The sequence below is a fragment of the Monodon monoceros genome, unplaced genomic scaffold (assembly GCF_005190385.1).
Source record: "Monodon monoceros isolate NGI ecotype Baffin Bay Population unplaced genomic scaffold, NGI_Narwhal_1 Super_Scaffold_21, whole genome shotgun sequence".
In the NCBI taxonomy this organism is placed as follows: domain Eukaryota; kingdom Metazoa; phylum Chordata; class Mammalia; order Artiodactyla; family Monodontidae; genus Monodon; species Monodon monoceros.
In genome coordinates, this window is record NW_021703778.1 from 93,336,098 (window position 1) to 93,349,939 (window position 13,842).

A 13,842-nucleotide genomic window follows, 5' to 3' on the forward strand; every position below is an offset into this window, starting at 1 on the left:
AATTCTTTTTAACTCAGTTTGAAAATAACAAGTTGAGAAACTCCCAACTTCACGAGACAGTCCATTCCACTATTAGCCAACTCATATCATTAGGAAGTTGTCTTTTTCATAAAACAAAAATTTACATCCCCACCCTTTAACCTCCATCTGGTTTTATTCTCAGGAATAAGAGAATCTAAGTTTACTCCAAATATTTTATGAGGTTTTTAATCATCTGGAGATAGCTAACATTCTTTTGCTGATCAACTCTTCCCAAGCTCAACATGACAAGTTCCTATGACTCTTCCTCATCTAACCTAGTTTCGAAATACCTCATCATACTGGTAGATTATGAATTTGTCACAATGGCTATGTGTGTGTGGGAAAAGAATAAATAACAACTTTTTAGATATGGATGTTAGGTGATGGGCTAAGCTCACTCACTAGGCAAAGCAGTTCACTGCTTTCTCCTTCAATGTGCCATCCAATTTACAGCCACATTCCTGAATGATGGTCAAGAGTTCACATTCTAAGTAGTCCTTTTAGTTGTAAGAGATGCTAAATAATTTGCACTTACTCGTTCTCGTTTGGTTTTGCAAACAGTTGGTTTTGCTTACAAAAGAAAATGTAGTTTGCTGGTCCACATACAGATTCATTAACTTCCTGAATACAGTGCCCAACCAAATGTCCTAAATAACTGAGGCTAAAATATCACATTTTTCATCTCATCTATTTTTAGATAAAATAGATTTAGTAGCCTAACTCAATTATAATTACCATCACAAAAACAATAATGGATTTTTTTTAAAAACCTGGGACAAAGACAGTCGATTAACAGTGATTAACTTTGGATGATAAGAATACATGACCGTTACCTTCTTTGCATCTTTTACTTTTCTAAAAATTAAATAAACAACTCACCCACAAGCTAAATAAACTATTTCTTACCAAGATCCTGCTGACTAGCATAAGGATCTGAACTGTTCTTTCAGAGATGCTTTTTCATTTACCTGTTGTTCCTATTAATGAAGGGATTCTGATTAAAATCCCTTTAAAAAGGCAAATCAGATATTTCTCTTCCAACTTACATTAGCTATATTTTAGGCATTACTGTTGATTACTGGTATCAATGATTCCTAAAACTAAAGAAGAGGATGACATCCCTAAATAAATTATTTCCCTTTACAGATATTGGGGGGAAAAATCTACGGTGGAAAAAACACAGAATTAACAGTCAAAAATCAAAGTTTCCACTGAGACTGATAAAATGCAACTGTAACATTTTGGGCAAACTATTTTATCATTCCAGGCCTTAATACCCTCATCCAAAAAACTTAAAGAGACAAGATGCTATTTAATCGAAATCCTTTCTCATTCTAAATTTCTTTGATTCCATGAACTATCCAAGACGTGTAAAACTATCCCAGGTAGTCCATCATAAATATTTGTCAATTAATACTTAGTATTTATTCTACAGGATGAACTTTTAAAGTTTCTTTGCAACGAATTGGTTACTTCTACTACTACTACTACTACTATTAATAGCTAACACTTCAGTACTTGCTATTTACACAGTTCAATGTTTTACATGGATTACATTTAATCCTCACAATAGTCTTCCAAAACATATTATTATCCTCATTTTACAGACATGATTTACAAAAGTCCAAGATCACAAAACTGGTGACAGAACTAGGCTTCCAATCTTGGCAGAATGAACTCAAAATCCCCCATGGAGGTATACAGAATAAACTTGTTCATCAAACCCTCAACATGACAACTAACAGACACTCTGAAAGTGTGAATACATATATAACAGAAACAGTACTTCACACAGTAGGCAGTATAAAACTTGGATTTAAAACCACTTTATAATATTTATTAAACTTTATGATCTTAGGCAAATCACTTAAGTCTCTTTGCTTACATGGAATATGGGAAAAATAGTATCCACTCAAGAAGCTACTGGAAGAATTAAAAGCGACAACATAAAATGCTTACGTAAGTGTGCTTAGCAAACAGATATCATATATGGTTGCATAATATTACTAAATTAAGTGGCAATGTATTAAAAGGAGGCACATAAATATTATATATTAATCTAAATACTATATATTCATTTAGCATAATTTATATATAATATATAAATCAGCCATTTGGATTCATGGATAATGAATCAACTTATTTTTCTTCAGCTAAGACAGCAAAAGAGATGATTTATTGTACACATGTTACATTCTCAGCCACAACTAAGAACAGAACTAGTCCAGAATATCACAGGTCCAGGGCAAAGGACCAAAAGGGGACCGTTTTGATACGAGCAAGGTGGGTCTCTCGAAGGTGGGTGAAGCGATCGTAATGGCCATGGATGTTCCAGATTCGTTCAGACATTTTCTAGACGGGAGGCAGGCAGTCTGACAATTTGCACCAGCTTGCCTGGCCCCTGGCTGCCCTTTGTTTCTGTTCCCGTGGCCTCCACAGGTACAAGTTTACTTGGACCTCTGCCTCACCTTTCTTCTTTTGCGCTTCAGCCTGCACACGCGTTTCTTCCTCCACTTTGCTCTCGTGGGGCGGAGGTTTCTCAGAAGATGGCGCTAAGGCCGAGAGCCATGGATAATTAATCAATTTACAATAGCCATACCACCTACCTCAACCCCTTAACTATTGAGGGGAAAAAAAAATGCCACATAGTAAACATTCGCAGCACAATGTCCTCCCAAAACATATACTCAAATACTACCAATGTCTAGCATACTGCCTTAACCATAGCAAGAATATAATATTTTTGGGACTGTAATGACTACTTTATGTTTTGAAACAGCTATACCTATTATAATGTTTAATAATTTTCTTGAATATTACGAACTAAAGTGTGCCCTGTCCGTGCCAGGAAAGACAAATAACAGAATTAACGGAAAAGACAAATGTAAGGAAGGAATTACAGTGATATAGGAGAGTAAGTAGAAAGAACCCGGACTTTGGACAGAGAAGGCCTGAGTTTATGTCCCAACTATATCTCTTTTACCTGGCTGTTATGAACAAGACTTTTAACTTTCAGCTTAGTTTTCTTCATCTGTAAAATGGGGTTAGTACCACCAGCATCACCCTAATGCCAATAAGCACACCTACCACTCAGATAATAGTTTCTAAATATAATTCTCCAATAAAAGAAACCAGAGTTCCTTGGATAAATAGGATGACTCTACAGCTGTGGCAGGGAAAATACAAAATGAGCCTAGAACATCTTGTGAAGCCAAAAAGGAAGTGCTCATCTGCAGTCAATTAAGCCGACCGCGCCCTTTTCCCCATGGGGGCCCCGTGCGCAAGGGCTGCAAACAGCAGCCTCCTTGGTAGTGTATGCAGCCTGTTGCCTCTATGGGTTGCCCAAACGGACCTTGGAGACAGCCCTTTCCAGTGGCCATTCATGACTGGCATGCTGTCCCAATCTAGGCTCCAGACAGGTGTTCATGGTGCCTTTGGAAAGCCCCAGGGCACAGTGGCCAGGGTCCTCATTGGCCAAGTCATCGTGTCCATCCGCACCAAGCTGCAGAGCAAGGAGCATGTGACTGAGGCCTTCTGCAGGGCCAAGTTCAAGTTCCCTGGCTGCCAGAAGATCCATATCTCCAAGAAGTAGGGATTTACTAAGTTGACTGCAGATGAATTTGAAAACAGGGTAGCAGAAAAGTGGCTCATCCCGGATGGGTGTGGGGTCAAATACATGCCTAATTGTGGCCCCTGGACAAATGGTGGGCCCTGCATTCATGACAGCCTTAACAGTGTCCCCTCCTTGCTCATGCCCACCAATAAATCCTACTTCCCTGTCAAAAAACAAAAAAAAAATTTTAAACGAACAAACAAAAGGAAAGCAAAAAGGAAGTGCTCAAAAAATGAAGGAACATGTCAAAAGGCACAGAAGCCAACTTGATGGGGCTCCCAATGGCCAAATCTGGGACAACAGAGCATCAAAATAATGACAGCAATGGACTATTGTCCATACTAATAGAAATAAATAATAAATAAATAAATGGTGGGGAGAAGAGAAAGCTTATCTATAGAATTCCAATTAATAAAGATGAAAGGAATAATGGAAACAAAATCACCAATTTGGCAAACATCACAATATTTGTTACAGACAAGACTCATAAACAGGCATTAAAAATAGTGAGCAAATGTATAATAGGAAACATGATATTTACATAATCTCAAAGTATCACCCCCCAGAAGATGCTTATTACATAAAGGATCTACCATGTGAGAAACTGGCAGGCATCATCTTAACCAAATGATCAAATTTCATACCATCATATGGGATATATCACCATCACAGACCTCCTAAAGCATGAGGACACCTTCACTCTATAGTATTGTTGCCCAAAATGTTTAACTTCAATTTAATCAAGACTGAGCATCAAATGCAAACTGAAGAACATTCCATAAAATACCTGGCCAGTACTCTTCAAAAAAGTTTCAAAATCATGAAAGAAACACCGAAGAGCTATTTCAGATTAAAGGAGGCTAAGGAGACATGAATACTTAATACAATATGCAAAGTTGGATTGTATCCTGAACTAGAAAAAGGACATTATGGAACTGATGAAACTTGAAGTAAGGTCAGTAGATAATATTACATCGATGTTAATTTCCTGATTTGGCTATGTAAGATACTAAAATTTTGGGAAGCCAGGTGAAGAATATATGGATATTCTTTGGATATTTTTTCCTACTTTTTTGTAGGAAAAAAATTTTTTGTAGGTCTAAAATTATTTCAAAGTGAGATTATATACACACACATGAATTTCTGAAGAAACACAGCAATGTGAGGAAGACTAGCTTATACTTGTTTTACCAATAACTGCCACATATCTTTGAGCAGCTCTTTAGTATATAATAGTGAAAAAATTCTCAAGATTATGTAGGCTGGTAAGAGGCAATGACAGACCTACATATTCATGTAATCCCTTCAGTGCTTCTACCTTGACATCTCTGCCCATAAAATCTCCAATTTTTAATACAAATAATTAAGAGGAAACAGAGAAAAATTACAGTAGGTTCACGACAAGTTATGTGAGGAGTTTGGAACCACAACTGTGTACTTCACCTAAAATGCCCCTTAGTCTTCCTATCAGAAATTGCTCTGACACTAAAGCCTGACCCAACTGGGCTAAACACTAAAGCCTGACCCAACTGGGCTAAACAATTAAAAATTACTCATTTCAAAGCTCTTGCTAGTCAGACATGATTTTTTAAAAAGAAAAGACTAAAATCATTCACATCCTATAAATAAACGTTAATATATAGAACTTTATAATATATAAAGTCTAAAGTTATAAAAAGACTGAGTTCACAGTAATCATCTACCCTTAGCTCTAAGTTGTTAAGACACTAAATCTTTTGCCTTTCTTACACAATCTATCCTACTTCAAAGTGAACTGAAAGACAAGACTATAGCTACTTTGTCAGATCACAAGACTACTGAACTATACACCAAGTTACACATAACATGTAAACATGTCTCTTCAAAATGAAGTAATTTTTACTTTCAATGTTTTTCCTCACTCTTCTGGGACAACTGTATTTTCCCCTAGCAGAGAATCAAGTCCTTCATTACCAAAGAACCAATCATGTATTTCTAAAAGCAGATTGAGAACTCTGTGAAGGCAAAGACCCAGATTTTACTCATCTACATCCCCAAAGCCTATAGGCTTAACACCTGGGATCTCAAAAAGGTTAGTTTCCAATCCTTTCTCTGGCATATAAGAAAGGCTCAATAAACGTTTATTGTAGCTGTTTCATTCAGTATCAACACTAATGACTGTGCCAAACCTAAGAGCAATGTAAAATCCAGAAGAAGGACTAAATTTGACTAATAAGAAATGCTGCAACATTCTGATCTCCATCTGTTTGGCTGCTTCTATCAGCCTACCACTCCAACACACGTGTGATTGATCCTTTAGGGCCCACTGCACCAAAAACATTTAACTACCACTAAATGTGCAGCGCACACATAACAGATTTGAATTAACAGACTGTTCTTTACTGAAACAGTTCTAATACTATTTTTACAGAACCTAAACACTTTAACATCTGCGGTTTAGATAATACCCTACTTTGGCAAGATATATGGATAATTAGGTGTATATTATTGGGTCAAGAATTTTGTCATTCAACATTAAGCAAATAACTTCTCATCTATCACTACAATTAGAATTTTAAAGTAACACTTCATCTTAACTCAGTACCTAAAAGGTAAAACAAAAAACAAAACATCTACCAAGCATCCAGCAGATTACGAAGATGATTGGCTTAATAAATAAACTACCTCAAGAACAATACCTACAAACGTTAAAGGAAAAAATTTCATTCAGTACAAGAGATGTACATACAAAAGCCTATGTGGAGATGAGTATACATTCATGTCCACGCCAGAATTTTTTTTAACTACTTAATAGATTAAAAAGATTCTATTAAAAAATAAAGAATTAACTTTAAATAAAATTATACAGTGAAATAAAGTACACTAAACTGTTTCACATTTTAATATTTAAAAAGAGAAAATGTGAATAAGATTACCCTGAAATTATGAAATATATAGGAGATTATGTCAAATTACAAAATACTAGAGCCAAAAATGCTAGATATCATCTGAGCCATCTTACTTGTTCTAGGAAACTCAGGTTTTCTAAGAAATTGCTTTTTAAAGGAAGACTATACAATGGACAATACACAATAATATAAGGAAAGAATAGCCAACACTCACCATCACAAGCACATAAAGGCCAAGAAATTGATGGGGATAGGGGAAAAAGGAAAGAGGTGAATGCACAGATATGCATTTGGAGAGGTAAAATATCACATTTCAGAGGCTGGACTCTGCATCCCGACCTAACCAAGCTTGAATCCTAACAGTCATTTACTAACCTCATCATGCCTCAATTTCCTCATCTATAAAATGGATGTAACAGTACCCAATAGAGTGGTTGTGGGATTTAAAGAATTTATTAATTCATATAAGCACTGAGAACAGTGCCTGGCACATAGTAAGCAATCAAAAAATTTTAGCAAATGTCATTATCTGCTATAAAAATACAGTTTTTATACCCATTCTCTTACATTGCCAGTAGGAGTACAAATTGGAACTATGCGGGGACACAGTTTGGCATTACCTTATAAACTTGAAAATTTACAACATAACTTAAATCCAACTATTTTACTTCTAAATATATATTAAAGAGAACCTTTAGCATATATGCATCAGAAGCATATTACAAACATGTTCACAGGGGTAATGTTCATGATAGGAAATAACTGAAAATAACTCAAATATCCTTAGACAACAGATTGTCTATATTGTGGTAATGTCACACAATGGAATCTTATACGTCAGGGCAAATGAACAAAAAACTAGAGCAAAAAGAATGGACACATCTTACTATTACTGAGTGTAAAAAAAAAAATCAAGTTCAGGAGTTGATATTTACATAAGTATATTCCTTTTAGAGAGTTCAAATATATATGGTAAAGTATTTTAATAGGAAATAAATGGTAAATACACAACTCAGGATAGAGTAACCTCTAAGAAAAGATAAAAGGAATATAACAGAAGCACAATAGGTACATTTTAGTAATCATCACTGTCCTGATTCTTGGATTGTACTGTGAGTGGGTATTTGTCAATTAAATAAAAAAGTAAAATTACTAGACTACAGAGGTCCATATATAGACCAATGATGACAGTATGAACCAAGATAATGATTAGTCTAATTCTGTGCACCAAAGGTTTTTTAAAAAAGAATTGAGAGTTAATTGTAACCTGCTTTGGAATGAAGGGTCAAATGACATAATTCACGTTTGACACGCAGCAAAATGCTTAATACACATTAGCTACTATCTAAAATGGTATAATTTATTACAGAATAAAACACATTTTAAGATTTAAAATCTCTTCTCACTCTAAACCAACCTCTTTCCCACCTCCTAAAGCAGAAACCATCCCTAAAAAAGACAGAGACCTGCTCAGCAAACTAGTGGCACAGCAGGGCTCCTGATTCCCTACCAATCCAATTCTCCTTCCACTAGATCAGTATGTCACAAACTCAATTTTGTTTTGATAGTCATGACCTTCATTACTTTTTTGCTTTATATGTGTACCATATATATTATCCAAAAAATGTTGTTCCTAAAAGGAAAGGTTTTAATCACAACAGCCAATTAAAAAAAAAAAAACTATCACAAGCCATAAACAGATGGTAACCATAAAATTTAATATAGTAAAAGCCAAACAGTATTGGCTTATCTACCAGAGACTGAGGTTGACATCACTCCTTCCTTATTAAAAAACAACAACAGGGCTTCCCTGGTGGCGCAGTGGTTGAGAGTCCGCCTGCCGATGCAGGGGACGCGGGTTCGTGCTCCGGTCTGGGAAGATCCCACATGCCGCGGAGCGGCTAGGCCCGTGAGCCATGGCCGCTGAACCTACGCGTCTGGAGCCTGTGCTCCGCAACGGGAGAGGCCACAACAGTAAGAGGCCTGCGTACCGCCAAAACAAACAAAACAAAAAAACAACAAACATACAAAAAATAAAATTTAATTTAATTAAGATGCAAAACGTATTGAGAAAGGAGTAACTTGTCAATTTAATGCCACATCTGTGAAACAACTGAAATTACCTTACATACCAGGGGCAAGTTCCATACTTTGGAAAATGCTGCACTTCCTCTAGCTATCCCCCTATTTAAAAGATTAGAATTTTTTTCAACAAACTGGCTAAGATTGAATAGAGACCATGTCATTGGTTTCAAAAATTTGCTGGGACTTAAGGGTTAGAAACACTCAGGATATACACTGTCTGATAAAGGAATCATTAGCATGTGGCAATTTAAATTAAAATTTTAGTTCCTCAGTCCTTCAAGCCACATTTCAAGTACTCATAAGCCAAACAGCCACACAGGAGCATCATACTGGACAGCACACCAGAACATTTCCTTCACCACAGAAACTTCTATTGGAAACACTGCTTTAGATTCTCAAAGCACTCCGATAAGGCCCAAATGGTAGCAAATGGAAATAAGGAAAATTTCAGCAGAGGAAAAAAAAAAGTATTTCAATAAAGTAATAGAAACATTTGGAAAGAACTGAGAGACAGTGAATTAAAACCTAGTGGTAAAAATATATTTTCTACAATTGCTTTATAATGATTTCAAAGGCTGGAGATGTACAAAAGCAGGCAGGAATCCCTCCCCAACTAAGATAGTAAGGTTATTACTTCAACCGAGGAAAAGACTTAAATACTTAGAAAATAAGGTAAGAGACTGCAGTCGTATCTGAAGGCATACTGGCAAATAGCACTTATTGTGTACCAAACACAGCTTTAATATATGAGCTTATGAAAACTCTTATAATTACCTTACCTTCATTAATAAAGAAATAAGGAAAGCATGCTCAAATAATGGACAGAATATCAACAGTAACTATCTTTCAAAAACAGTGGGTCTTGTATAACCAATTCTCATTTACCATCCCCTGATCACTTTAAAGCGTTTAGGATCTCCCCCATCCCACTTCAGGTTCTCAACATTCTTGTGAACTTGTTTTACTGAAAACAATATTTTAAAAGGGCACTTTCCAGTGCATTTAATACACAGTTTGATTTTAACTATGTAGATATTTCGCAAAGCTTCTCGATATATAGGTTACATAACCTATGTAGATATTTTGCATTACTTCTCAATATGTAGGTTATATAATCTTTAATTTAGCTGTATTCCTTAGATGTACAATCCCCTTCAGTTCCCCAAACAGGCCCAGACATTTCAATTCTAAGGTTTAGGTTCATTTTCCTCAGCTTTCCTCCTCTCCCTAAGGTTTTGCTAGAACCTTTTCTTTTTCTGCCTTCTGCCTTACCTCTCTTTTTTTCCCCCCAATCCTCTAGAAAACACTACCTTTCCCTGTGAGTAAATCAAAACTCATACATACATAAATCCATTTTTATACAATTTTCAGGCAAAAAGTAATTTATGGATGAGAAAAGATTACTGTCTTCATTAGCACAGATGCTTAGACACTAGAAGATTTGCTCTAAGTCACATAAGTAAATGGCAAAACTGAGACTAGAACCTGAGTTTTTCTTTCTTTTCTACACAGCTTTGCAGATTTCTTAGTGTGCCAATTAGCATAATTTTATTCTTTCTGACCCAGGTAATTCACTATCTATATAAATCGTATGATCTACATGAAGTGTTTAGAGAAACAACAAATTTTAAATTTCAAATCCTTCCTATATATTTCTTGCCTTTATAAAACTTTTAGTAAGAGTGCAAAAAAGAAAATTTCTTCTATGAGTAATTTCCAGTTGTCTTCCAAGTTTTCTACAATGTGATTATATTGTTTTTGTACTTCAAAAAGTTTCTATTAATGTTTGCTGGATTCATACATTCCTACTTTTTGTTTGAAAATGGCAGCTGCTATAATTACAGTGCACAATCATGACTTACCCTTGAGCAACACCCTAATGTATCCAAAATGCTGCCTCTCACCAGAGTACACATTCTCCCAGGAATGTGTCATACAAGTTAGAGACATATAATGCCATAGGATATAAATACGTAAAGACTGCATGGTTAAGAGTTCTTTTTTTCCTAATATAAATGACTAAAAACATTTCATATTGAAAATACAACTCTCTTATTGATTAAAATGTAATATTCACATGATATCTTTGTGATAGTTTACTAGATTTCAAAATAATTATACAATCTTACAGGCTGCTTTGGGATACACTCCCTTAACATTCGGGGCACTTTGGTGCCCCGAAAGAAATCTGAGAAGCAATGACGTAAGGCATATTATCTATAATCTAGTTACAGCAATTCAAATCTGAATTCCCCTACAATGCCTCACAACTCAACCTTGAAATGCACTCCCCCTGAGAATCCTATACCTTTTCATATTATCTCCTTCATGAAATAATAAGCTGAACATACATGTAAATCTCTGGTACCAATAAGGAGATACACCCTTAGAGGACAATATCCCATATAACGCACTGTAGTTCAGAACTGGGTACTTTTAACTACAAGGGTCTTTACCAGCATTAACTTCTTACACAGAATAAAATATTCTGTAATATATAATTCTAGTCTACAGAATACAGAAGTCAGCCTATGTCATCACAGTAAGTCCAAGTTGTTTCACAAAAGGTTTTGTGTGTGTGTATGAATGCATGTATGTATGTATGTACACTGTCAAACAGTATAAAGTATTTGTTACTGTTACAGTCGAGAGTTTAAAAGCTACTGTTTCAGGGTACAGGCTTTGGAGTCTTCACCAGCTATGTAATCTTTGCTAAGCTATTCAACTTTCCTAAGCCCCAGCTTCCTCATCTTTGTAAATGGTGGTAATAATAGTAATAACATTTAAAAGAGTTGTTATGAAGACTAATTCTATCAAATGATTTTAAGACAATGCTGGTAATGACTCAAATATTATCTATCATTTAATTACATACTGGGAGCTATGTAAAAAACCCGCAAGGTACTAAAGAACAAAAATGGAATCTAAGAAATATGAGAATGTCATTTATAAATAATCCACAACAGAAAATATACAAATTTTTGGAAGCAGCATTTCATAACCAGAATTTTTAAAAAGCCACTTATATTCTTTGACATAATTATTTCACTCCTGTAAGTTCATCCTAAGAAATTAATTGAACAGAAAAAAAACAATTATATGCAGAAAGGATGCCCATTACAATGTTACTTATAAGAGCTGGACACCTGAAGTGTTCACTAAGAAGAAAACAGCTATGTAAACTTATGGTACAACCTGATGAACTATTATAGGCATTAAAATAATGATTACTAAAAAACTATGTACAAGCATAGAAATTCTTTAAGTATATCCAGTGAAAATAAATATTCATACATACACTATTAAAACAAGTAAAATATATTTGTATGGAACTAGAAGCAACTGAAAACTATGTTGGGTTTTTAATTGATTTTGTTCTTTCTTTGATGTAATTATTGCTCCTTGTCCTCCCCAAAACAAAGAAAAGTCAGCATCTTGGTTCATTCAGGTTGCAATAACAAAATACGACAGACTGGGTAGCTAATAAACAACAGAAATTTATTTTTAACAGTTCTGGAGGCTGACAAGTTCAGGATCAAGGTGCCAGCATGGCTGGGTATGGGCCTTCTTCCTGGTTCATAGCTAGGGACTTTTCACATGGTGCAAGGGGCTAGGGATCTCTGTGGAACCTCCATCCTCATGATTTAAGCACCTCCTAAAGGCCCCACCTCATTATACCATTGTCTTTGGAGGTTAGGATTTCAACATGAGTTTGGTGGGGAAACAAACATTCAGACAGTAAGAGTCAGTTAAAAGGATTCAGCTCAGTTTTCCTCCTCCTAAGTACCTAGCTAAATCTATCTGAAACGGTGTAAATGCAAAAATGGGAATAGAAGTTAGCCATAATCAAACGACTTTTATTTGATGTATGCTGGGGCCTAGTACACATTACACAGTTTCAGACTCAACAATAATAGGGTCTATATAAAATCAGATACATTCTTTTTCTTTTGGCTGACTTAGAAGCTAAGTTTGGCTCTCTCCAGAAGTATCAAGATGAAAAACTGCTAAGGAAAACTAAGATGATTAGAGAGGTCACCTTGTCTTATTCATTCATCTCCTGTCTCTCCCCTTCCTTTTTGAAAAAATCGTAATGCAGAGTTGAAGAATATCTTAATTTGATATGCTACTTATTAAAGTTATTTGCTATATTTTCTTAATCTTTACTAAGTTAATTAAGTTTGGATTTTTAGATCAAATAATTCTCAAGAGAAAAAGCATATACATTTTTCATCATCGTATTTTTAAGTTCCTGATTTACATTCATTCAAGATCTTGATTTGTAAACCAAGTTTCAGTAATTATGTATCTAAGCCTGTTATTTTTGAATTAACAAATGATACAGTTTCAGAATAATAATTCTAAACATCAGGCTAAATCAAAATATAAACAAATTTTTCCTTTAGCTGTTGATGACTATAAAATGAACTAAACATAAGCTTACAGACCTTTAGCTGTCCAAATTAAAGTCGGCACTAAACCACAAGCAATGAACTTCTAGCTAGCAGATCTAGCCTATCTCACCTATTAACAGGGATCCTAGCTGATTACAGTTGCGAAAAATTAAATGTCTAAATCTTTAATAACCTGAAAAAAAAATTCCTCTCCCCTTCTCCCATGAAAGTAGATTTTTTTCCCTCCATATAATTTGAAACCTCCTTCATTCGACTCTGAGAAAGATGGCTTTTCCCTGAAATTGATGGAGAGACATCAAATCTACTCATATGTACTTCCAAAATGTGCTCAGGTATTAAAATTGCTTTAAAAATGTTCACAATATAGAATTAAATTATTTTTTTGCTTGTTGGAATGTTTAAATTTTAAGTTTTTCTGAAAAGCAGCTTTTTAACATTTAAACTGAAATACAATTTTCCCAGCAGATCAATAATCCTTTTTTAAAAGTAACCCTACCTTCAGGCTAAATGAAAATGAGCACTGATTATTTCATGAACATAGTACCTTTCTTCTCAAGAACTAAAAGTTATTTTTAATATTCTCTTATCTCTAATCAAAAAATGTTATTGGGAGGGGAGGTTACGTGTTATCTTAACATGGCTCTGAAGTAGGGCCATGTTATCCTGGTTTTAGAGATGGAGAATCAAGCACAAAGACAGGTTACATGATTTGCCAAAGTCTTAATGGGACAGTCAGTAGTAACCACAGGATCATGTTAATTATGAACACCATGTTAATTGTAGAAATTTAATTAGTGAATTTTGTTTTGAAAAGGCCTTT

The 13,842-nt window shown here is 35.0% G+C and overlaps 1 protein-coding gene and 1 non-coding gene across 2 annotated transcripts in view; one reads left to right on the top strand and one right to left on the bottom strand.

Annotated features, from left to right (window-relative positions):
- SPRED1 (sprouty related EVH1 domain containing 1) overlaps nt 1-13,842 on the bottom strand; it is a 119,691-nt gene that overhangs the window by 96,447 nt on the left and 9,402 nt on the right. The window lies entirely within an intron of this gene.
- LOC114905335 lies at nt 3,252-3,386 on the top strand. Its single transcript, XR_003796175.1, has one exon. It is a non-coding gene; the product is annotated as a small nucleolar RNA SNORA70 (small nucleolar RNA).